Source organism: Leptonychotes weddellii, chromosome 1 (assembly GCF_054177405.1).
Source record: "Leptonychotes weddellii isolate Sample4059 chromosome 1, ASM5417740v2, whole genome shotgun sequence".
Classification (NCBI taxonomy): Eukaryota; Metazoa; Chordata; class Mammalia; order Carnivora; family Phocidae; genus Leptonychotes; species Leptonychotes weddellii.
The window spans coordinates 183,555,314-183,579,498 of NC_138369.1; the positions used below are offsets into that span (position 1 = coordinate 183,555,314).

The 24,185-nt window shown below is 42.2% G+C and overlaps 1 long non-coding RNA gene across 1 annotated transcript in view; it reads left to right on the forward strand.

Moving 5' to 3' along the window:
- Window positions 1-19,201, forward strand: part of LOC145716419 (uncharacterized) — a 32,115-nt gene extending 12,914 nt beyond the window's left edge. Inside the window, exon 3 of the long non-coding RNA XR_014139054.1 lies at window positions 582-19,201. This is a non-coding gene — a long non-coding RNA (uncharacterized LOC145716419). The remainder of the gene's footprint in view (window positions 1-581) is intronic.
- The last annotated feature ends 4,984 nt before the right edge of the window (window positions 19,202-24,185 follow it).

Here is a 24,185-nt window from a genome sequence, read left to right on the forward strand (position 1 = left end):
AAAATTACATTTTACACTTGAATGAACTCTCCAAATGGACCCTTTTCTTCAACATATGTGGACATAAGATTCAAAGTATGGCCAACCCCATGCATCACATCCAAAGTCCATTTCAGCTGTGGTTTATGATTCTCTCCAGGAATGCAATATGCTGCAGAGCACCATGGTTTGGGCTTCTGATGAGAAGTTTGAGCATGCTATTTATTTTGTTCTTCTGTCTTTCTATTCAAACCATTTGAAAAGATCACTGAACTCTAGGTAATTTGGGACAGCCTTTGGTTACAGTCACCTTGGCTCCTTAGCTTATTTCTCCATCACTCTGGTCTTTGCTTTCTTAGGCTTGGAAAAAGGACAAGGAAAATCTCTCTCTTTGGAACCAACGAGGTTCCTTAATTGCTCAAATGGGCTTCCGAAAGATATGGTTGTATTTCACGTGAAGCTTTTTCACATGTTCTAAAGTCTTAGGTTTGAATCCACGTTTCTTACCATTTTTGACCATGTTTTCTGACTATGTTTTCTATCGTGTTGGACCAAGTAGGTACTTCAATGAGATGCTTCTACCTCTGTCGTTTCATTTCTAGGAGAGAACACGGAATCCGAGGGGAAGGTGTTTGCCATGCTCGAAATCCCCACAAATTAGGAGAAAGACTGATCGAACCCTATTGTTCTGTCTCAATTTGTACAAATGAAAGGAAAGTGGATTTTTAACAACTTGTGATGCTCTCCAATAAAGAGGTGGCAATGCTGAATATCCCAATTTTCTGTGTTCATTGGCCCCTCAGTTGCTTTGGAAAGCATCCTACGGATATGGAGAAATCAGAACCTTGGTATACTGCTGATAGGAATGTAAAATGGTGCATCTGTTTTGGAAAACAGTCTGGCAGTTCCTCAAAAAGTTAGACATAGAGTTACCATGTGACCCAGCAATCCCACTCCTATATATGTATATAAATCCAGGAAAACTGAAAAACGTTTGTCCACACAAAACTTATACATGAAGGTCCATAGTAGCATTATTCATAATAGTCAAAATGTAGAAACAACCCAAATGTCTACCAACCAATGACTGGATAAATAACATGATTATATCCATACAGTGGAATATTATTTGGCAGTAAAGAGGAATTCTAACAAGATATTTAAACCAAAAATAAAAATAAATCATTAGGGCAATTTTTTACTTCAAATCAAGGAAGGATTTATATCTAAACATAATAATAATAATGATGCTTGTTTGTTTATTATAGTTACTAATCTGCATATCTCATGATAACCTCCAAAAATAGTTTTTATCATTCCCATTTTCAGACAAGGAAACTGAGGTTCAAAGAAATGTGATACTTTCTGAAGTCTCCCAGTCGTTCTGTGTGCCAAGTCTGGCCGTCTTACAGTTTCTGAAATGTGTGATGCCCTTGACCTCAGGCTGGCAGAGTAAGTTGGGGTTAGGGGTGGAAAGAACCCACTGCAGTGTGGTTTTCGTGTGTTCCAACACATATTTCTTCAGGTGAAGAAGCAGGCTGCATAGACACATGCAGTTCTCCATAGTTCTTCATAGTACACTTCTAGTCGGCAATCGGAGAAAAGATTCAGTAGTTTTGCACCTGCACCCCAATAATAAATGGGGGGACAGCCCTGAATTCATGGATAAAAGGAAACTTTCTAATATATTAGTTCAGTCATTCCAGTTTCGCATGGGTAATTCTTTTCCCATCCGTGGCTTGGTCTGGGTCAGAAGCTAGCTTCTTGGGTCCACGGGTGGAGTTCTTCTACTCCGGTTTCAGGAGCCAAGTGGCTCCTGGTAGGTCCTGGGTTCATGCCAGTGGTTCCTTCCAGCCACCAGCCTCCCCCGGCATAGCAGCCTGAGTTCCTCTGCCTGTACGGACCCCAGTCCTGGCCCCGATGTCCCTGGCCTGTTTGAAGGGTTTGTTCCTGTCGGACTGTGCCAGGCTTTGTACCGTTCCTGACACTTTAGCAGTAGCTTGAGTGCTTTGTGTCACCTCTTTTTCTTCGGGCCTGTTTGCTTTTGAGCTCAGCTGTGTAACAAAATTCTGTTGTATTTTATTCAGTATTTCCATTCGTTTGGAGCAGGACATCTTTCCTCATCATCTCAGTCTTCCATGTTGACCAGAATGTCTACATTTTGACTGTTTCTTTTGTGGCCTTATTGTTATGGACTGAATGTTTGCATCCCCCCCAAATGCAGATGTTGAAGCCTCATCCCCAAGGTGGGGGTGTGAGGAGGTGGGGCTTTGGTGGAGGGGGGTTAGGGTGGAGCCCTCTCCTAATCTCCTTCACCCTATTTAAAGCTATTGGTCTTAAATTCCACTTTGTCTGATCTTCGCATTGCCTCCACTCTCATTTTGTTTATTCTTGCCTGATATAGTTTCCCATTTCTTTCTTTCCAAGCTTTCTTTGTCATTTCATTTGGCTGTTTTTCATAAATAGCATGTAACAAATAGTTCTTTAAAACTCTATTTCAGATTGTGTCGTTCAGTGAAGGAATTTAATCGAGTCCTATTTATTGAGATGTCTGATGTCCTTGGTCTTCTTTTTTCTTTTTCGTTTTTTTTAATGCATGATATTGGCCAGGCAGGGGGATCTTGGATCACAGCCTTACCTCTCAAAAGCCTTAAGCCTGGCTCTACTGCCTCAGTGTCCCAGGTGTTTCCAGTGAGGAATCTGGTGTCATTCGAATTCTCTTCCCTATGTAAATAATTTGTTTTCATTCTCCGGTAGCTGGCATTTGGGAATTTACCAGATTACATCCAGGTGTGATTCTTTTTTTGCTTTTCAAATTGTCATTATTAATCTTGCTTGGTACTTGAGTTTACTTCTGGTCCAGAAATTGTTCTTTATTCAGGTAAGGAGTATTCTGCTTGTTTTTCAAGTTTGTGTCTCCATGTCATTTTTCTCGAACTCCTAATGTTCAATAGCCAATATTCACCCAGTATGCAGTATTCTTGAATCTATACTCCCTATCTCTTCTGCTTCATTTATGATTTTCATTTCATTGAGTTTTCAAGCTCTGAGATCAGTCAGTTCATTGGTCATTCAGATAAACTTGTGCACCATTATGAGAAAGTTCAGGATGGAGGGATGACTGTTAGCATGCTGCACTTTTTATGCTAGTTTGCTTGGGAATGGTTTACACCTGGAAAGCAGCAGGATCCCAAACCTCTTGATGGGGAGACTACCTCAGTCAGGGGTTAGTTTCAGACTCCCAGGCTGACCCCAGATGGCATTTCAGCCTGCCAGATCCCAGGATGATTCCGGCTTCTAAAGGAAGTAGCAGTGCTGATGGTTTTTGAAGTTGAGTTTATTCTTTGGCCCAGTTGGGTATTTCCTGGAATCACTTCTTTTTTCCCTTTGTACCCTGTTTACGGGCCCGCCCACTTGCTCTCATCACCCTGACGTGGGTCCTGGGTATTGTTATCATTTGTCCCCGGGTCAGCTTCCTCATGAGCCTGTGAGTTCCATTTACCTTCCCCCCTCAGTCAGCTCAGGCTGCTGTAACAGAGGACCACAGGCTGGGGAGTTTAAACAACAGAAATTTATGTCTCAGTTCTGGAAGCTGGAAGTCCAAGATCAAGGTGTCATCAGGTTTGGTTTTTTTTGCAGCCTCTCCTTGGCTTGCAGGTAGCCATCTCTTTGTTGTGTCCCCACGAGGTCTTTCCTTTGTGTGTGTACATTCCTGGTGTCTCTTTGTATGTCCAAATTTTCTCTTCTTCTAAGGACACCCATCAGATTGGATCAGGGCCCACCCTAATGACCTCAATTAAACTCAGTTAACTTTTTAAAGGTCCTGTCTTCAAATATAGTCACATTCTGAGGTACTGAAGATTAAGGGTTCAACAGGTGAATTTGGGGGACACAATTTAGTCCGTAACACACTAGCTTGGTGTAGGCTTTGTTGATAGATGTTCAACTAACCAAGTAAAGGTTAGTTGAGAGCCTGAATGAAAGTCCTCCATTTGTTCTTTAATCATTTTGACTTTCGAGCAGGTTGTGTTGCATAGGATGGCACCATATGCTCTTTTAAGATAAATTAAATGAACTATCTCTTTACTGTCTTTTTTTATCCTTAGCCAGTAATATTTTGTGTAAGTAACTCTATAGTAGTGTGAATACATGGTCCTTCCTTCCCCCCCCACCCCTGCAAAATATCCTTCTATTGCATGGTAAAGAAAAAAGTTCAGTACCTTAGGGCAGATTCAATCCACAGCCTCCGCACTGTATTTCTTGCAACAGGCCTATGTGTGGTTTGTCTGTGGGGATTTGAATCTGTGTTATTGCATACTGGATTTACCTGCCTTGGGAATTCAGTTCTTTTTTCTTTCTTAGCACTTTCTCTGTCTCATCATATTTATTTCCATGCTCTGCCCCAAGCTCTGACAAATTTGAATTTTTCAAAAAGCACAGAGATATGCATTATACTGATTATGGCAGTTATTTGTGGTCTTTCTAGTTTATAATAATGAAAAGCTGGAATTAAAATTTTTTTCCTTTGGCTATTTTATTCTTTTGCAGTCTTCATTTTTATATTTTGTTTTCAGTCTTTTCATTGAGTTTTTGATCTCTGAAGTAGCAATTTAAAATAGCTATCCAATGGTATATGTATCCACAACAGAGTTTGTTGCCAAGCATACAAAATGAATGGGTTCCTTATTCAAATGTTAAATGCCTACATACAGAGTCTATGTATAGAACTGAGATCGAGATCTGGAATTGGATTCTACAATGGATATCATCAGGATGACAGCTTCCAGTGGACTTCGGATTTCATTGAATTTAATAGTCCATCAATGCTATCTAATAAAACAATGTGATTCTTCTCTGTGAATGGTCTCAAGAGCCAAGGGAAGTTCATGTCTTGGCCACTCTGAACTACTTGCTGTGACCCACACTTTCCACACTGGTTCTTTTCTGGCTCATGAGAATGACTTTCCATCTGCTAAGAACACTCTTCCTCTCTTGACCACTGGGAAGCTGTCCCTGATCCCAAACTAGCCTAGATGCTCTCTAAGGGCTTCCAAAGATCCTGAGCATGTATATGCTGATTTGGAAGTGACCTGTTGGTATGTCTGTCCCTCCTTTTTGGCTAAAGGTCCTTTCTGTGCCATGGATGTCTTTGGAAGCTAATGAGGCCTATGAATCATATCTTAGAATCATTTTTTAAATGTATAAATTAAAACACATTGAGTTCTGCTTCAGGGCAAGATGGAATAAGCACATTCCACTCTGTCTCCAAGCAGATGCTGCTCTAGGAGTTGGTAGAATGGTGAAGACAGAATCTGAAGTACCCCTGAACTGGTGGTGAGATATCATTTTCCCTTTCCAAAACCATCCAGCCTGGATTCAGCACAGCCCAAAACCCAGATGTACGCACTGGTGCCAATAGAGCCCCAAGAGAAGCACTACAGGGAGCAGAAAGGAGGTCTTCTAATATTCAGAAGGAGTGGAGAAATCCCCTATATAGTTTTGTTTTTTTCTCCTCTCCATTCTCTTGTAACTCAGCCCCCCAAGCAATCCTATGGAGTCAGGGGCATGAGAGCTCTCAGAAGCCTAAAACTGAGGGAGGAAAGTCTTACCTCTGATCAGAGGAACTGTGGCCCCAAGAGCATGGGGAAGCAAACCCCCCGAGTTTTTTTTTTTTCTCTGTGTCCTCCCACCGTTCGTCCCTGGGTGCAGATATAGTTATGGGACATGCATAGAAGAGCAGGCTAAGTAAAGCCCCAGATTTCTGGCCAGAGGACCAAAAAGTTGAGCCTCTGGGAACTGGAAAGTACCAGAGAGAGGGAAGAGTTAGAGAAAGCAACCTCATGAAGTTGTTAATGAACTTTTGGGCTCACCCCTGAGATTCACAAGAATAGACCTGACCCTAAATAGCATACCATTGCTTTTGAGAACTGAACTACAAATAAGATCATTGCCCAGGTTATGGACTGGCCACCTAATAATGTGCACAGAGACAGATCTGAAGTCATGGAAAACAGAACCCGTAGAAGACTGGTTGGAACTTGTGGCCTGAATTGAAGCTGGAAGATTCTCTGTTTAAAAAAAAAAAAAAAAAAATCAATGTTCTCCATAGGATTTGGCCTAGAGTCCTAGAGTCTTGTAAAATAATCATCAAATATCCAGGATACAGTTAAAAATTACTCAGCACATATGAAGAATTGGGAGGAATCTGTTTGTATGGGAAAAGACAGTCAACAGAAGCCAACGCTTAGGTGACACAGAATTTAAAACAGCTGTTATAAAATACCCCAACATGTAAGGGCAAGTATTCTTAAAATGAATTAAAAGATAAAAAGTCTCAGAAAAGAGATGTAAGATATAAAGAAGGGCTGAAAGGAGACTTTAGAATGGAAAAATACTATAACTGAAATAAAAATCTCACTGTATAGGCTCATTAGCAGAATGGGGATGACAGAGGAAAGGGAAAATGATATCTCACCATCAGTTCAGGGGTACTTCAGATTCTGTCTTCACCATTCTACCAACTCCTAGAGCAGCGAATTTCAATATAGACCAATAGGAATTATAAAATCTGAATCATACAGAGAAAAAATATTAAAAATAAAAAAGAACAGAGCTTCCTCAACCTGTGGGAAAACACCAAAATGTCTATCTTTTCATAGGAGTCCTAGAAAGAAAAGATGTGTACAGAAAATGTTTGAAGAAACAATGGCTGAAAACTTGCCAAATTTGGAGAAAGACATAAGCCTACAGACTCAAGAAGTCTAGGAAACTCCAAATGAGATAAACCAAAGAAATCCACACCCAGACACATCATTATCAAACTGCTGAAAACTGAAGGAAAAATATATTTAAAGATTTTTATTTATTTATTTTTGTGAGAGAGAGTGAGCATGAGTGGGGGGGAGGGGCAGAGGGAGAAGCAGACTCCCCAACAAGGTGGGAGCCCAATGTGGGACTCGATCCCAGGACCCTGGGATCATGACTTGAGACAAAGGCAGACACTTAAACAACTGAGCCACCCAAGCGCCCTATTTAAAGCAGCCAGAGAAAAACTACACATTAACTTATAGAGGAGTGTGATTTAAATAGCCACAGATTTCTCCACAAAGAAACGGAACATTTTTAAAGAACATTTTATTTATTTATTTATTTTTAATTTTTTTTTTAAGATTTTATTTATTTATTTGACAGAGAGAGAGATAGCGAGAGCAGGAACACAAGCAGGGGGAGTGGGAGAGGGAGAAGAAGGCTTCCTGCTGAGCAGGGAGCCCGATGTGGGACTTGATCCCAGGACCCTGGGATCATGATCTGAGCCGAAGGCAGACGCTTAATGACCGAGCCACCCAGGCGCCCTTAAAGAACATTTTAAAAGAACTGTCGACCCATAATTCTATATCCCATAAAAATTCCCTTCAGAAATGAAGATGAAATAAAGACATTCTCAGGTGAAGGGAAACTAAGAGACTTTGGTATCACCAACTCTATTACTAAAGAAATTTCTTCAGACAGATGGTAAATGACACCAGAAGGCAAGCTGAAACAACAAGAATTAAGAAAAAAACAACAAATGGTGAATACCTGGGTAAATATAATACTCTTCATCTTTTAAGTTTTTTAAGATATATTTTGGTTAAAAACAAAAATTATAACATTGTTTAGTGGGATTTTGAGTGTATGTTGATGTAACAAATACAACAACCCAACATGAGGGAGGGAAGGTAAGGGAATGTATGTGGTGTTAATATATCACTTGAAGTGGTAGATACTGACTCTATATAGACTATGAAAAGTTAAATATGTATATTTTAATCCCTAGAACAAACACTTAAACATTACACAAAGAGATACATAGTAAAAATGCAATAGATAAATTAAAATAGAAAACTAAAAAATGTTTAAAAGAGAAAAGAAACGAAAAGAAAAGGGAAAAGCTAGAAACTAAAAATAGACAAGCAGAAAACAAATAATAAAATGGTAGCTATATCCAAAGATATAAGTAATTACATTAAATGTGAATGGACTAAAGACACTAATTAAAGCACAGGTTGTCAGAACAGATTTTTAAAAATGACTCAATTATATTTTGTCTATAAGAAAAACTCACTTCAAATATAATGACCTAGGTAGTGTAAAAACAAAAGATGGAAAATATATATCACTAATCAGAAGAAAGCTGTGGTGGCTGCAGTAATATCAGACAAAGCAGACGTCAGAGCAAAGAATACAAAGGGGCAATACCTAATGACAAAAAGAGTAATTTATCAAGAAGATGCATAATCCTAAATTTCTTTACCAAATAAAAGAGCTTGAAAATACATGAAGCAAAAACTAACAATTGAAAGAAGAGATAGACAAATCCACAATAATAGCTAGGACTTCAACATTCCTCTCTTGGTCATCGGTAGAACTAGCAGACAGAAAGCTGACAAGGGGTATATACTATAAATTACTGATGTGAATTGACATTTACAGAATACTACACCCCAAAACAGCACAATACATATTCTTCTCACGTATACATGGAACTGTCACCAAGATAAATTTTATCCTGTGTCATAATAAAAATTTTTAAACAAATTTAGGGAATTGAAATCATGCCAAGTATGTTCTCTGACTATAATGGAATTAGACTGGAAGTCAATAACAGGATGATAACAGGAAAAATTCCAGACCCTTGGAAATTAAACAGTACTCTTCTAAATAATCCATGAGTCAAAAAGGAAGTCTCAGGGAAATTAGAAAATATTTGAATTGAATGAATATGAAAATATGTATCAAAACTTGTGAGATGCAGGTAAAGCAGTGCTTAGAGGGAAATTTACACAATTAAAATGCTCATACTTGAAATGAGAAAGCTATCAAACCAATAATCTAGCTTAAGAAATTAGAAAAAGAAGAGCAAAATAAACCAAAACAAGCAGAAGAAAAGGAATAATAGAAATAAGAACACAAGTTAATCAAATTGAAAACAATTTCAAAACCAAAACTTGGTTCTTTGTGAAGATTAATAAAATTGATAAATCTCAAATGAGAATTCTAGAAAGAGAGAGAACACAAATGACCAATATCAAGGATGAAAAATGAGTTATCACTACAAACTCTGTTCATAAATTCAACAATTGAGATAAAATGGACAAATTCTGCAAAAAACACAAACTACCAAATGTCCCCTGAGATGAAATATAGATGAGTAGCCCTAAAACTGTTTTTCAAAATGAGTTTGTAGTTAGAAACCTTCTGTTTTCTGAAATCTCCATGCTCAGATCATTCTAGCAAATTCTACAAAATACTGCTAGTGATGGTTCACACTAGCAAATTCTACCAAATATTTAAAGAAAAAATACAACAAATTCTACACAGTCTCTTCCGGAACATAGAAGGGGAGGTAACACTTCTCAAATAATAAGGCCAGCATTAGCTTGATACTGAAGCCAAACAAAGATGGTACAACAAAAGCAGAGTACAGAGCAATACCCCTCATGAACACAGATGAAAAAATTCTAAACAAAATATTGGCAAATATCTAGCATACATAATCACATGAAGAGCTGTTCAACATCATTGACCATTAAAAGCAATGCAATTTAAATCCTGATGAGATATAACTACATGCCCAGAATGGCAAAATAGGATGCTGAAAATAAAAAAAAATACTGACAATATCAAGTGCTCATGACAATGCAGAGCAATTGGAACTTTCATACATTCCCAGTGGGAATGCCAAATGGCACAGCCCCTCTGGAAAACCACTTGGTGGTTTCTTATAAAACCAAAGACTTACCTATGATCCAGCAGTCCTACTCCTGGGTGTTTCCCCAAGTGAACTGAAAACTTAGGTTCCACAAAAATCTACCTGAGTGTTTATAGCAGCTCTGTTCATATTCATCAATATCTGGAAACAATCCAAATGTCTTTCAATAGGTGAATGTGTAAGTAAACTGGGGTACATCCCTACAGTGGAATACAACTCAGTTTAGCAATAAAAAGGATGAACTATTGACACACATAACAACTTGGATGAATCTCAAAGGTGTTATGCTGAAAGAAGCCAATCTTGAAAGTTCTATATACTGTATAATTCCATTTATATGAACTTTTTGAAAAAATAAAACTATAATGACAGAGGCAGATCAGTCTTTTCCAGGGGTGAGAGGTTAGTGAAGAAAATGTTTTGTTATTTTTTCCCCACCCAAGTTCACACACCACTTGGGGAAGAGGGTCTGTGGGCCCCAAGTTAAAAAACCCATCCTATGCTATATATTATATAGAAATTGTCTTTTTTGTTTGTTCTTCTATGTCCTGTGCCTAGTAGAGTGGACCAACTTATGGTAGGCACTCAATTATCTGGTTAATAGAATAAATGAGGCACCTGGGTGGCTCAGTCGGTTAAGCATCTGCCTTTGGCTCCGGTTATGATCTCAGGGTCCTGGGATGGAGCCCCACGTTGGATTCTCTGCTCAGCAGGGAGTCTGCTTCTCCCTCTATGCTCTCCTTCTCTCTCAAATAAATAAAGTCGTTTTTAAAAAAAGAGAATAAATGAATGAACAATCTACAAAAGGACAAACATATAACAATATATTGAGAGACTCCAGAGACTTGAAGAAAAATGGACCCATTTTGTTTAACCCAATGTATGATCACTGTTCATAATTATGAATTGGACTGTCTCTAATAACTCCTCTAACTGTACTTTTCTGGTTGGGCCACTGACCAAGTTTTGTCTGGTGTTGTGGAACCTGCACTGTTCCTGAGCATCTCTTGTTTCCATCCTGTAGAGGGAACACAATTAAGTCCTTTGTCAGAATTATACAGCTAGGGGCGCTTGGGCGGCTCAGTTGGTTAAGAGACTGCCTTCGGCTCAGGTCATGATCCTGGAGTCCTGGGATTGAGTCCCGCATCGGGCTCCCTGCTTGGCAGGGAGTCTGCTTCTCCCTCTGACCCTCCCCCCTCTCATGTGCTCTCTCTCTCTCTCTCCTTCTCTCTCTCTCAAATAAATAAATAAAATCTTAAAAAAAAAAAAAAAGAATTACACAGCTTGTTGTCACCAAAGATGATAGATAACTGTCCTAAAGGTACACATCGCAATTAGTGTTTGAGATTTCTCAGGCCCTGTAGGACAGGATTTGGTAGGTGCAGAGCTGAGGCCATAACGAGATTCTGTTAATGGGTGTCATTCAGGCTTAGCAAGGAGTCCAGGGTGAAGGAGCAGAAGTGGGCAAGCACAGCAGGGCACTTTGCATGAGAGGGCATCAATGGGAAATTGATGGGGCCCCATAAACTAAAGTTGGTGTTAGAACCAGAGAAGCCCTCCACACCCCCAGCAGTAGTAAGAGCCGGTGAGAACAATCACCAGAAGGTTCTGGAAGAGTTGCACAAACCTAATGAGTTGCTACACTTTACTGACCCTGTCGTGTACCAGCAGTCTCCTTGGTGGTCCCTGGCAGGGCTGTTCCAGACCTGAATAAAAGATTGGAAAAGGCTAATATCTTATTTCATTAAGTCAAGTCAAGCCATTTTTACTTCTGTGAGCAAATGTGGTGGTTGGTGCTCAGTGACATTGCTGGATGTAAGATCCACCATTATTTTATATAAGAAAGGAAAAACACTCAGTAGACTGACGGGTGCCTTTAACAACAGTCCTGACTGACCTATGAATCAATCACAGCAGAGTTTTTTGAAATTAATCTTCATCTCTTCTGAGAAATTTAGCAAGAAACAGATATCTCGGTGACAGAAAGTAACACAGCTTGCCTGTCTTTGTTGGTATCTTCCTTTCTGAGGTTTCTAAGGCACTTGGTTGTTCCTTTGCAAGAAAACATGGACTTAATGATCATTCCTTTGTGACAAATATTCGTTACTAATACCACATTTACATCCTACTGTTTGGCTTCTGTGCCTTTCTGAGTACAAAATAGCTTGTCATTTCAATGCTGAATCATGGTGAAATTTTTTTTTGGAGAACATTTCTAAATGGCAGTTAAGCTCTCGGGTTAAACTAACAGATGCACATGCCTCACAATCGAAGTGAGGACAGTGCGAGAAGCTACGACCAAGTGGACACACAAACAGAGGCAAAGGCAGCGATATCATGACCACCACCACTTAGATCAACGGCTAAGGCACTGTTGACTGAGATGCATCTGGATTCCAGAGATGTTACATTGTGAAAAACTGTGCATCTTAGAATCAGTAGAATACAATGATTCTGTCAGATTCCATGATCTGGGAGAGAGTTCTGTATCCAAGATGTGTTTCTTCGATGTCCTCTGTTTGCCGGGGAAACTTCTGGGCCTAGAGTGGGAAGCCAGCTAGACAATTTCCTTGACTGCATGGAGCTCACACTGAGTAGGGAGAACATGTGATACATGAATAACCAGAAAAGTAATCCATTGTTTTCAGTGCAGTGAAAGAAACCGATGGGCCGGGATAGAGCCTCAGGGAGAGTAGGGTCCAGGGTGTGTCGTGCATTTCTGATAAGTCCTCTCCAATCCTGCTGATTTCCAACTGAGTGGACATTTGGATTTTGGTCTCTGAGAGTCACTGAGAGCCTGCAGGGTGATTGCCTGCCAAGGTTTACCCAGGACAGAGGGGTTTCCTGGGATATGGGAATGGTAGTCCGGACACGGGCAGTCCCAGCCACACCGGCACAGTTGGTCTCCCTACAGGGTTCTAACTCAGTTTCTTTTTGGTTTAATATTTGCATTACTATCTCCATATCTAGTGAAGTTTGATACTAAATGTACAACTGTGACTTATTTTCTTCTACTTCCGTCTCTTCTATTTTCATAAAAAGAGGTTAATTTGATAGATAGGACTAAAATCTTATAATCCCCAAAGGCATTCAGTCAGTCAACAGCACTGACTTAAGCTCCTACCTCAGGTCCTGGGGGTGCTGCGGTGATGGGGTGAGGTGGCCGCGAGGAGGAAGAGCGCCTGTCTACAGATGGCTGGAGGAAGGTAGGGAGCATCCACCAAGGACTCCAGGAGTTGAGAGGAGGTGGGTGTCTGATGATGCACAGGTGAGGAGGACAGGGGAAGCTGCCCTCTGTTCGTAATTTTCTTTTACTTTAGATGAACAATACGCACCAAAGGCTTCAAAGAACAGCAATTTCCTTTGCCTTTGAAATGAATTAAGGGCAAAAACAACGCCATGCTTTCATGTTAGGAATCATTTTGGTAACATAGTGTGGCTTTCTGTTTTGTAACTAAAAGACTGGCTGAACTCTGGACTGCAAATGCTTTCATGACTATATGAAATATATACTTTTTTCTCTTTGAACCAATGGAACGCATATTCTTGGCTTTCCCTTCAAGCAAGGGGCCCCCACGTGGAGAAGCCATTTTCACTTCTGTGAGCAAATGTGGTGGTTGGTGCTCAGTGACATTGCCGTCCTTATTAGGGTTCGCAAGCCCTCAGGGAACTTCGTGTTTGATCTCTGCCTTCAGCTGTGTGATTCCTTTTCTTGCCCCTTGCCCCTCTCCATTTCATATCCGCCTCATATCTCTTAAACACATAGTTCCTTCTTTAATGGCTCATTGCACTGAATGCCGTGGTCAGTCTCAGAAGCGCTGTCATCTGAACAAAGCCCCCAACTCTCCACCTGATCACTGTTGTTTATTATTATTATTTTTTTAAATATGATAAAGTTGTCATATGGAAATGGGGGCCTTGATTCCTTAACCTCTTTGCCAAAACTATTTAGCTCACATATGGCCAGGAAATAGAATGTAGGTATGAGAATGTGTGTGTGTACATGCTCACGTGCGCGTGTATGCATGCACTTGACGTAGTATGAAACCAAAAAGACTTAAAGTTCAGTAAAATTGGTAATCAATTTTTAAATGAGGTATGTTTTACGGGTTGATGTTATTTGAAAGCTGAACAGCTGATGTCAAAAATAGACTTCCCATTCTTTCCAAAGTGTGGCAAAAATAACCACATGCCTTTCTTGGCCTCCCGGCTCTCACCCCAGAGGGTTTTCTTGTATAGGAACCAACAATGCCTTGGATGGAAACTCGGGATAGGCTAGTCATTATTTTAAGATTTAGGAGATTGCAGATTCTTGGCAGACCTTGGTTGTTTTTCTAGAGTAGTAGGCAAGTAGTTGGACAAAAAAGCAAGGAGCCGATCCATGTCGCTGGCTTTGGGCTCTTTGTGAACAAATGAGACAAGGTGAGTAGCTACCCTGATCTTCCTGCCCTTGTTCCATGAGGAAGGGTTCTGGTGGCTGCAGCCCTGGTGTGTGGATCTTGGTCTCTTGGAAAACAATGGGACCCTTCCCCTTTGCCTTTAGGCTTGCCTGCCACTGGAGGAAGACCTAGACGATGTTTCTCTGGTGCCAGCAAAGCCCATCGAGGGGTTAGAAATAGTAGCATTGCTTGTGGAGGGAGAACAATCACTCCATTGTCAGATTTTTTTTTTTTTTCACTTTTCATCCAAACGCTGGGCTGCTTTGTAGCACAGTTGGAGATACTGTGTTGAGGAGCCTTTGCTCATGGCAACGTTTCCTCTGTTCGCTTTCTGCTGCTTCTTGCGTTGGAAAATTCCATCCTTTAACACTGGGATTATATGTCACCATTGCTGAAATGATAGACAGAGTTCACTTAGTTTGCTGCAAGCATGAGAGACAGCCAGAGAGAATGGGAGAAGCGTAGCATTCCCTTGTATAAAGAGAGGATTGAACAAGGTCAGTGAACCAAAGAACCAGCAGGTCACAAACCCTCAGGGGGTCATGAAAATCTTCCCGGGTTTCTTGTCTTTAAGAGCAAAAATGATGCCTGTTTAGATTAAAAAAAAAATTTTTTTAACGTATTTAAGATTGGCCATGATAATTGAGCTGGAGAAGTATTTTGAGGGCTCATTATTCTTGTTTCTGTACTTTGGCATGTTTTTGAACATTTTAATGATAGGAAGTTTTTAAGAAAGTATTTAAATACTTCTATCTCTCATTCCAGAATGATTCCAGAAGCACTGAGTGGGTATCAGATATCCATGTGTGGCAGGGACAGTGGCTTAACTGAACATGCTCGTGAATTGGCCTCGGTCAATTTAACTGAGCTGAACCCCCAAAGCTTCTAACCTGTTTACAGTTTCAAATGGCCTTTAGTCTTAGCCATATGTTCTTTGGTCCATATCTTGAATGGATCATTTGTTAGACACTAGAAGCATTAGCAACACAGATGCTGAAATTCGTGTTATTAATTCAGTAAATTGCCTGATGATAATCTTCTCTTTATCTGAAGATGATCTTTTTCTCATCAGAATCTATCCCTCTGAAGATGCCCCTGGACTTCAGAAACTAAGTGTTACAGAAAGAAAAGACAGTGACAGTTATGTCTAATTTTGGTTTTCATTGATAAAGAACCAATGATTGTATACAAGTGATTATAAATAGCAGAAAGTCGATTTTCTAAGCACAAAATAAGGAATTTCAGACATGAGGTCATGAAAGTGATTTTTGATGCCCCAATTCCTAATTAATTTCAACCTGTACTTTAATGTGAGCACCAAACAGCTAACACAAAATACTTCTTTTATTGACTTCCTCCCTGTATCTGGTGGCCTTGGAATTGTTATCATGATATTTATTGTCTCGTACTGTTTCCTAGTGACCTTTGGGCACAGAAATGGTAGAATTTTCTAGAAATAGGGTGTGTGGGCACCTTGTAAAGTTTATGGGTTTTAGACACACACTCCTGAAATTCTATGTTAATCCTCACATTCAATTAAATTTTTAAATATATTGAATATTAGAGTTTATACTAATATGAGATTTATGATATACATGGATGAAATAGAAAATATTTTTTACTCCAGGTCTCTTCTTTTTATAATACCCTGTATTGGACATCTTCTGTGCATGTCTCTCACCTCCTGGCCCACCTTTGATGCCAGCGATTGCTGAAAGGTGGACCCAGACAGTGCCTTGTTTCAGCTGCACCGTATGTCTCTCTTTCAGCCCTGGGCTTCTCAGAGACTGTCTCCTGGTCTCCTGAACATGCCTGTACAATCTAGAAGTTGAATGGGAGTCGACAACCCATGAAAACAACCTTCCAAAAGGCAACTGAAGTCCATGGGATAATGCTTTCCTTTTTCTTCCCTCAGGCTGAAAATTCCGGTGTGCCTTCTACACAGCTTCTTAGAAGGATCCTCACAGGAGACGAGATGGATCACGTGGCCACCTTCTCTCCTTCTTTCTTTGCTTCACTCCCTCCTGTCCTTGACCCCTGTTTGCTGGGATCATGCTCCAAAATAACCTTCCTGTACCAAAGCCCTTGTCCCAAGCTCTGCTTTCTGTGAGGAACCCAGGCTGGACACTAGAATAATGTGCTAGAATTAAGACATGAATGTGGATGGCTAAGGGATTGGTTGGGTTGTATATCTCTATGGGTGGCATTCAAAGAGAAGTTTGGGAAACACTGGACCAGATGTCTGTTGGAATCAGAGCATGTAAAATGAGAATTGTCAGGTCCCCATTCCACTCTAACAGGTTTGTGGGTGTCTGAGTCTACCATGAAGAACAATAGATGATCCCCAAGACTTATCAAGCCTGTTCAACACCTGTGAGTAAGTATGACATCCAGGGGAAGCAGAGAGCAAAACAAAACCAAACGTTTCGCAAACATTCAGAGATCCTACAATCTTGGGAGTCTTCTGCACTATTTCTGGATCTAATCCTAAAACTGCAAGTGATGCTGGCTTCTTCCAAGGAAATTGGTGACTCTAGGGCATGGTCTCTGCCTACAGGTAAAGGTGGAGGAGACCCACGGAGGGCCTCTTTGCTTTGCTCAGCTAGGTTATTGGCTGGACGCTCAGGATTCTGAAATCTATTTACCTCTCTGTAGCCTTTTTGTACTGTAGCATCTAGGCCAGTGGTTCTCAAAATGTGATCCCTGGGCAAGACCATCTTTTTCTGAAGGCAAATTTTCCACTAGGGGCAGGGTGGGGGGTGGGAGGAAACTAGAGATGCCATTTCTTGGGTCCCTCCCCAGATCTCCAGCAGTCTGTTCTGACAACCTTCCAGGTGATTCTGATGCTGGCTTAAGTTTGAGAACCACTTCCCTGGACTTTTTCCTTCTCATCCGGGTTTGTGTGCTTTGGGGCCTTCAATGTTGATTTCACACTCCTTCCCGGAGAATGAGCCCAGGAAACAAAAGACGCCTTGATTAGTCAGGAGGAGAAAAGAGGCTAGAACTGTGTAGGCAGCTACCCAGCTTATAAGCAGATCATATTCTGGACTTTGGAAGTCAGCTGTTTGGAATGTGAGCTGTTTTCCTAGGAATGGTAGAAAGGTTCCCACGCCAGCACACAAGGCATATTTAATCCTGAATCTAGCTGAAATACTGCTTTGTCACAATGAAAAAGAACAGATCACAATGCTTCCGTAGTATTAGCAACCACTCAAAGCAGAAGAAAGTGATAAATGAAACACAGAGATAGTATTTTATTTTTGCTCATATTGGTGGGTTAAGGAAAGATGGATTTGGAGGCAGATGACGAGGTATACATGGGGATTTGTCAAGACTGAAGGAGTTGCTGGCCTTTCTCTTTAGAACGTCATGATACTAATTCCTTTAGTTCGAGTTACTTAAATGTGGTTCTGGACTGTTCCCCACGCCCCTTTTTTTTTGAAGGCAAGTTTCGCACTAGGAGAGTAAAGAATTCTGAGAAAGTTGGCAAGAGTTGAAAAGGAGAGCGGAAAGAGTAAGGGGATTAAAGAGAATGTGGGTGTGCTTTCTGTTAACGCCATCATCAACAGAGACAGAATTACCGACGGGGTCAGGATTCTCCCCCTGACAAAAGAGGAAAGAAAGCACACAAAAACTGACTGCACAGTTGGTAAACCGATTTTCATTTTGATAAATATTTACGAATAAATAGTTTTATATGAAAAAAACAAAACAAAAAACACCTGACCACATGGTTTGAGAACATTCTCTCTCATTGTATTGCCTTGAGACAATCACATTTCCTGTCCCTTGTCCCCTCTCTGACTGCAGATGGGCAACTGACCAGAGACCTTGACAGTGTCCACTGATGTGGCGTAAGAAGGTGATCTGGACCACGCTGATGTCCCCCTTCCTCCTCCTAGGCATTCGAAGTAAGGAATGCCCAGAGCATTTGTTCAGTCTGCAATGGGAAGAGGTACATGGCTAGCCATGATCACTTTACATGTTTTCAAATCAAATGCTTCTAGCTAGGCTTTCTGTGGTGGCTAAAATCCTTTCTTCCTGGATTCGTGATGCATTTATTAACCATTCTATTTTTGTATCATATGAATTATCATCACTGATGGTTGAATGGCTGGATTTAGAGAAATGTGATAGCCCTAATGGAATTAATTAATTGAATAATATTGCCTGACAAATGGCTCTGTATACCAAAGAGGGCTTGAGACTTAATTACTGATGTCATTTATCTCTCTATTTGCACCCCAACAATAAGCGACTCGTTTCTCATTAACGTTGGGTCATTTTCCAAAAGGAAGAAAAGAGGCCAAAATATCAGGAAGGGGAAAAAAAATCGATGTCTTTGTTCCCCACCTCATTATCCTGATAAATCATAACAGACTCTGTTAATTAGATGGGCAGCCTTAACTGGCTGACTCCTGTCCAACAATTACCTCAGAAAGAAGCACCACTGGGAACATTGCCTTCCCTTGGGAGGAGATGAAAGGAAGTCTGTAACAAAAAAAGGGATCGTTTCCCCAGCCATGCTGGGGGGATCACAGTTGTCAAGGCAAATTTTGAGACCGAAGGGCGGAACCCATTTCAGGGACAGTGCCTGTGCATTATGGTGCCACGGGGTATCTGACACTGCCTTCCTAATCTAAGGCTTAGATGATGGTGCTCGGTGCCTCCAACTCTCCTGGGGAGATTAGAGCCTAATTAAAACGGGGGAACAGGTGTAAGAGGGCCTGATTTGATCTGGCCAAATTAATTGCTGAGATTGGGCTTGCATTTGGTAACTGGAAACAGTGAATTAACTATCACCGGAATACAGCTAATCCCTCGGTCTCACCGCGACTGTGTATACAACAGACTGAACTTGCTGGGAACACAAACACAGAGGGATTTGAAGTGAAGGTACGACGCATCCCTGTATAGGAAAGGCTGGGCAGTGAGCCTAGCCACAGAGGGTGGCCATACATCTCAGACTGCCTGCCTGGGATAGTGCTGGTTTATGCCCCTTGTCCCTGCAAAATTATTAATAGTGCCCCTTTCCATTCTCAAAAAAAAAAAAAAAAATGTCCCTGCTTGGACAATAACTTAAATGGTTACTGTATTTCAAGGTCAATTTCAAGCTACTTTTTTTTTTCTTTACCAGAAGAGGGGTGTTATAGGTTGGAACTGCATTCCCCCCAAAGGTATCAAAGTCCTAACCCTCAATACCTATGAAAGTGAACTTATTTGGAAATTAGGGTCTTTGCAGACGATTAAGTTAAGATGAAGTTATTAGGGTGACCTCTGATTTAATATGACTGGTGTCGTTGGTAAAAGGGATATTGGAATATCTGGACACAGAGGCACACAATGCACATAGGGAGAACACCATGTGACGATGGGGCAGAGATGGACAGGGTGCTTCCACAAGCCCAGGGGTGCCAAGGATTGCCAGCAAACCAGGAAAAGCTGAAAGAGAGGCCAGGAATAGATCCTTCCTCACAGCCCTCAGAAGGAACCAACACTGTGGACACCTTGATCTCAAGACTCCCACCTCTAGAACTACGACTCAGAACGTTTCTGTTGTTTTAAGCTGCCCATTTGTGGCGTTTGTTATGGTTGCCCTAGCGAACTCATTCAAGTGGGTGCTGGTTTCCAAGTGTCTGAAAACACGCTATGGCTCTTAGCTTGTACAGTTCACAAAAATGAGCTGTGTTGGTGGCAAAGACGGGTACCAGGCTGGCGTGAGAAGTCGTCAGTCAGGGAATCGACACTGATTTCTCAGTGCCAGTGCTGGGGATGGGGTGAGGGAGACAGACGTGGTTCCTGGCGTCCAGGAGCCAGCAGTTTGGTGGGAAGGGAGGCAGTGCAGATGACCTTGTATTTAATTAGTTAGATGAGAATATGTATCGACTAAGCAGAGGAGGGAGGGAAGCCCATCCCAGGGCTGGAAAGAAAACGTCTCCTCTAGAAAGGGACTTCTAAGCTGACCTGATAAGCAAGGGTTACTTGGATGAAAAGAAATGAGGGTTTAGGGGGAGCATGTGTGGAGGCTCTAGGGCAAGAGGGAGCCTGAAGTGTATGCTGCATACCCAGAGAAATCCAACTGCAGGAGCAGAGAGATAAACCAGGTGAAGACTGGGTCTTCATCTCAGCCGTCATCACCTCATTGATGAGAGGTTTAAAGACGCATCAGGTCCCAGACCCTGCACTAGGGGCTGGGGGATTCCAGTGGTGGAGACTAACGGGCAGGCTGCCAATCAAGCAGTTGATGGCCCAGGGCTGGGAGAACAGGTAGGAACAGCCAGAGGGAACAAAGCCACCTCTTCTGTCCGGAGAATTCCTCTGAGGTGAGTCTTGAGGAAAAGCTATATGCAGTACCAAGGGGGGGGGCGGGGCGCGGAGATGGGAGACACCGAAAATGTTTATCCCTGGTTCAAGAAGAAGGGGACCCATTGGTCCCTGAGTTCTCTGGCCAATAGTTTTCACGTGACCAGACTTGGAGAGTTCACGTGTTCTGCCCAGAAGCACTAATTCTTTCTAAGTGTCTAATGTGATTCTCTTTCCCTGAAGCAGAATTTGGATTGCTCCTTGTCTAGGTTTCCGAACATTCTGCAGAAAGCCTTTGTGATGGCCTCTTGCTCTGGAGGTGCCAGTGCCCCACATCCTTAGACCTTGGTTCTCAGGACCTACCAAGATGATGCCATCTTGGATTTGGGTTTCTATCTCCTTGGCCAGAGTCGGAGGCAATAATGAAATCAATAGACTCAATCCATACTGTGCATAGGGTTTTGAACTCTAGGTTTGGAGGTTCTCAGGTGCAACCCAATCAAAAGGGGCCGTTAACAGTGCCATTTGAGAGATGGATTTCTAGGCTGGATGTTTGTCTTCTCTAGTTGACTTCAATTATCTGTCTCTGGTGGGCCCAGGACAAAAAGTTTGGGTCAGGCAAAACTGGGCTCTGGTTTTGTAGGCATGGCATTCATTATGTAAGCGTACAGGTCGGCGTTTCAGAATGAAAAATAACAATAATAATTAAAGTTTCTCTAGGCTTCTTGTGTCCAAACCACTCTTGCAAAACCACCTTTGGATGAGCTTTAAGTGTCAGCAAATCAGAAACATGTGGATTTAATTTCCTTTGAAATACACCAGGGGGACGAGGGGCAACAGGGGTTGGCAACCAGCTTCTTAGGGTTTGCCAAACCCCAAATATCTCACACTTGGTAAGAACCATCCTGCTGCCCCTGCCACCCCCCACCCCCCACCCCGCAGTCTTATCTGGCCAGCCCGCCACTACATTTCTTTCTGTCCCAACTAGGTTTTCTCTAACCATTAGGCTGTTCCCTTGGTCCATTTCAGCTGCCAGAAGGATGCTGTTAATACCACCCACATGCGTAACAGAACCTTGGAAGAGGGCCAGGCTGCAGTGAGGTGTCAGGTTGGCTCTAGTCTTGTCTGGACGAACAGGCCATATTTGCAGCCATGACTGTATCTTTAAAACCCCAACCCACCATGAGAGAGCTTTTTCCAACTTGACTTCTGTATGGGAAAATATTTTGCTTTTATGGTGGATGATGGTATCAGGCCCCAGATATATTAGGTTTCATGACCATCCAACTCTCACGCATATAATATGAAACAGGTCCATACTCTGCAAAGACCACATCCACCCCACCATTAGGTTCCAAGGTAAATATGGGCCCACAAACCTCCTGGGGAAATAGAGAAGAAGTTTCCTTAAAGGAGAGGAACCACACAGTCGGGCAGTTTGTGATGCCTCTCCGAAACCCCCAGTTCCTGGTCTACTCTAATCGAAGAGTAAGGATGTGCTGATTGATGGGTCTTTGTCGTTCTCTGGTCCATTGTTTTTCCTTCTTGATATTAATGCCTCTCTTGTCCGTCTTCTATTTTCTATGTCCGGTATCTCTTTTGCCTTAAATAACAATGTACGGGCGCCTGGGTGGCTCAGTTGGTTAAGCAACTGCCTTCGGCTCAGGTCATGATCCCAGGGTCCTGGGATCGAGTCCCACATCGGGCTCCCGGCTCAGCGGGGAGCCTGCTTCTCCCTCCGACCCTCTCCCCTCTCCCCTCTCATGCTGTTTCTCTCCCGCTCACTCTCTAATAAATAAATAAATAAATAAATAAATAAATAAAATCTTAAAAAAAAATAACAATGTACACTTACTGCAAAGGGCACGCTGAACCTTAAAAAAAGTACTTTTCACACCTGAAAACAACTAATGATTTGGTGCCTATATGTCATATATTTACATCCGCTGACTCTTTTGTTACCCTCACCTTCCCCAAGAGGCAACTGAGGCAGCCCCAGAGAGACAGCGTAACCTACACATCACACAACTAGCGTCAGCTGCACCTTGACCTGGGGCTGGTGGGCTCCAGAAATGGCTACGTTCTCCAGAATTTCCAGTACATGATGCTGCCTCCTACTCCATTGTGGTGGTTCATTTTAATGTGTCAACGTGACTGCCCAGATATTTGTCAAACATTATTCTGAGTGTTTTCATGGAGGGTATTTTGGGAGGAGATTAACACTTCAATTGTTAGACTGGGTAAAGCAGGTTCTCCTCTACCTTGTAGTGTGTGGAAACCTCATCCAATCAGTTGAAGGCTTGACTAGAACAAAAAGACTGGCTCTCCCTTGAGTAAGAGATACTTCTCTTGCCTGTCCTATTGAGCTGGGATGTTGGCTTTCCCCTGCTTGGACTTGAACCGAAATATCAGCTCTTCTGGGCCTACTGTCGAGCCTACTGGCCTTGCGTTAGAACTTCACAACGGGCTCTCCTGGTTCTCAGGCCTTTGGAGTTGGACTGGAAATATACCATTGGCTCCCTCGAGTGTCTAGCTGGCCAACTCACCCTGCAGATCTTAGGACTTGCCAGCTTACACAGTGGCATGAGCCAGTTCCTTACAATATCTCTGTCTCTGTCTGTCTGTCTCTCTCTCTATCTCTCTTTATCCTATGCCTTGTTTTCCTGGAGAACCCTGATGCAACCATTTCTTATTTAATCTGCCAGGCAGTCCTGTGAAGTTGATGGATCATCGTTGCTTGCCAGATGAGGAAAAACCTAGAACATGTTCCTTTTATATACGCACATGTACCTGCATAGACACATGACTTCAGGACTAAGAGCAGAATCCAGGCCCACGCATTCCTTATTCAGGGCTGCTTCCCCAAGCCATCCACAGGGCAGCCACGGATGACATCGTTAGGTTATTTTTAGGGTCATTCATCTCCAGACCTTCTCGCAGAATAATCTGTCTTCACTATCAGGTGACAGAGGAACCACTGCTGTTTTGTTTGTTCTTCAGATTCCACATTGTAAATTCCAGCTACAAAAACACAATGCAGTAAGGAAGGAATCGACCATGCAAGTTCCCACCTGGAAGCAGTGAATGTAGGGAATGGATCCTTGAGGGTAGCATTACCTCTGAACAATTGGGTGATGAGCAGGCCACCGGGATTTCTGGCTAGTAGAATTTGTGTGCAAGCAAGGGCAAAAATCGTATTATCTATCTCATGTAAATGCCACGGCCATTCAGTGGGTCGAGACTATTGACACTTATCCTAGCGGTTTACTTTTCAAGCCTTTCTCTTTGGTAAAGCCACCCCACCCTTCAGAAGAAGTCATGTTCTCTACCCCTACCCCACTCCCTGCCTCTTGCTTTTACAGTATCCACCATGGCAATCCGGGGCAACAGCAGAGCTAGTAAACGCTGAAGGCATGTCCTGACTGTCCCCTGAAAGCCAAGGGGGGTTGGTGAAGGAACGCTTCTCTCCACTTACATCTTCACCTGCTCTTGCCAAGTGGTCAGAAGCTCAGGAGGTGGTGGCCGTGGACTTCCACTGCTGTGCCCAAGCAGCAGAGGGGAATTCTGTGCTGGGCTTCAGCAACCACGGGACCCCTGCAGCATCCTCTGAGCCTCCCCGCTCTCCAGCCTCCCACCCTGAGCTGTTTTATGTTGAAAGTGGGTGGGGGCACCGGTGCCTCCCCTTGAGGCACACACCTCACCCCCACCCCCGC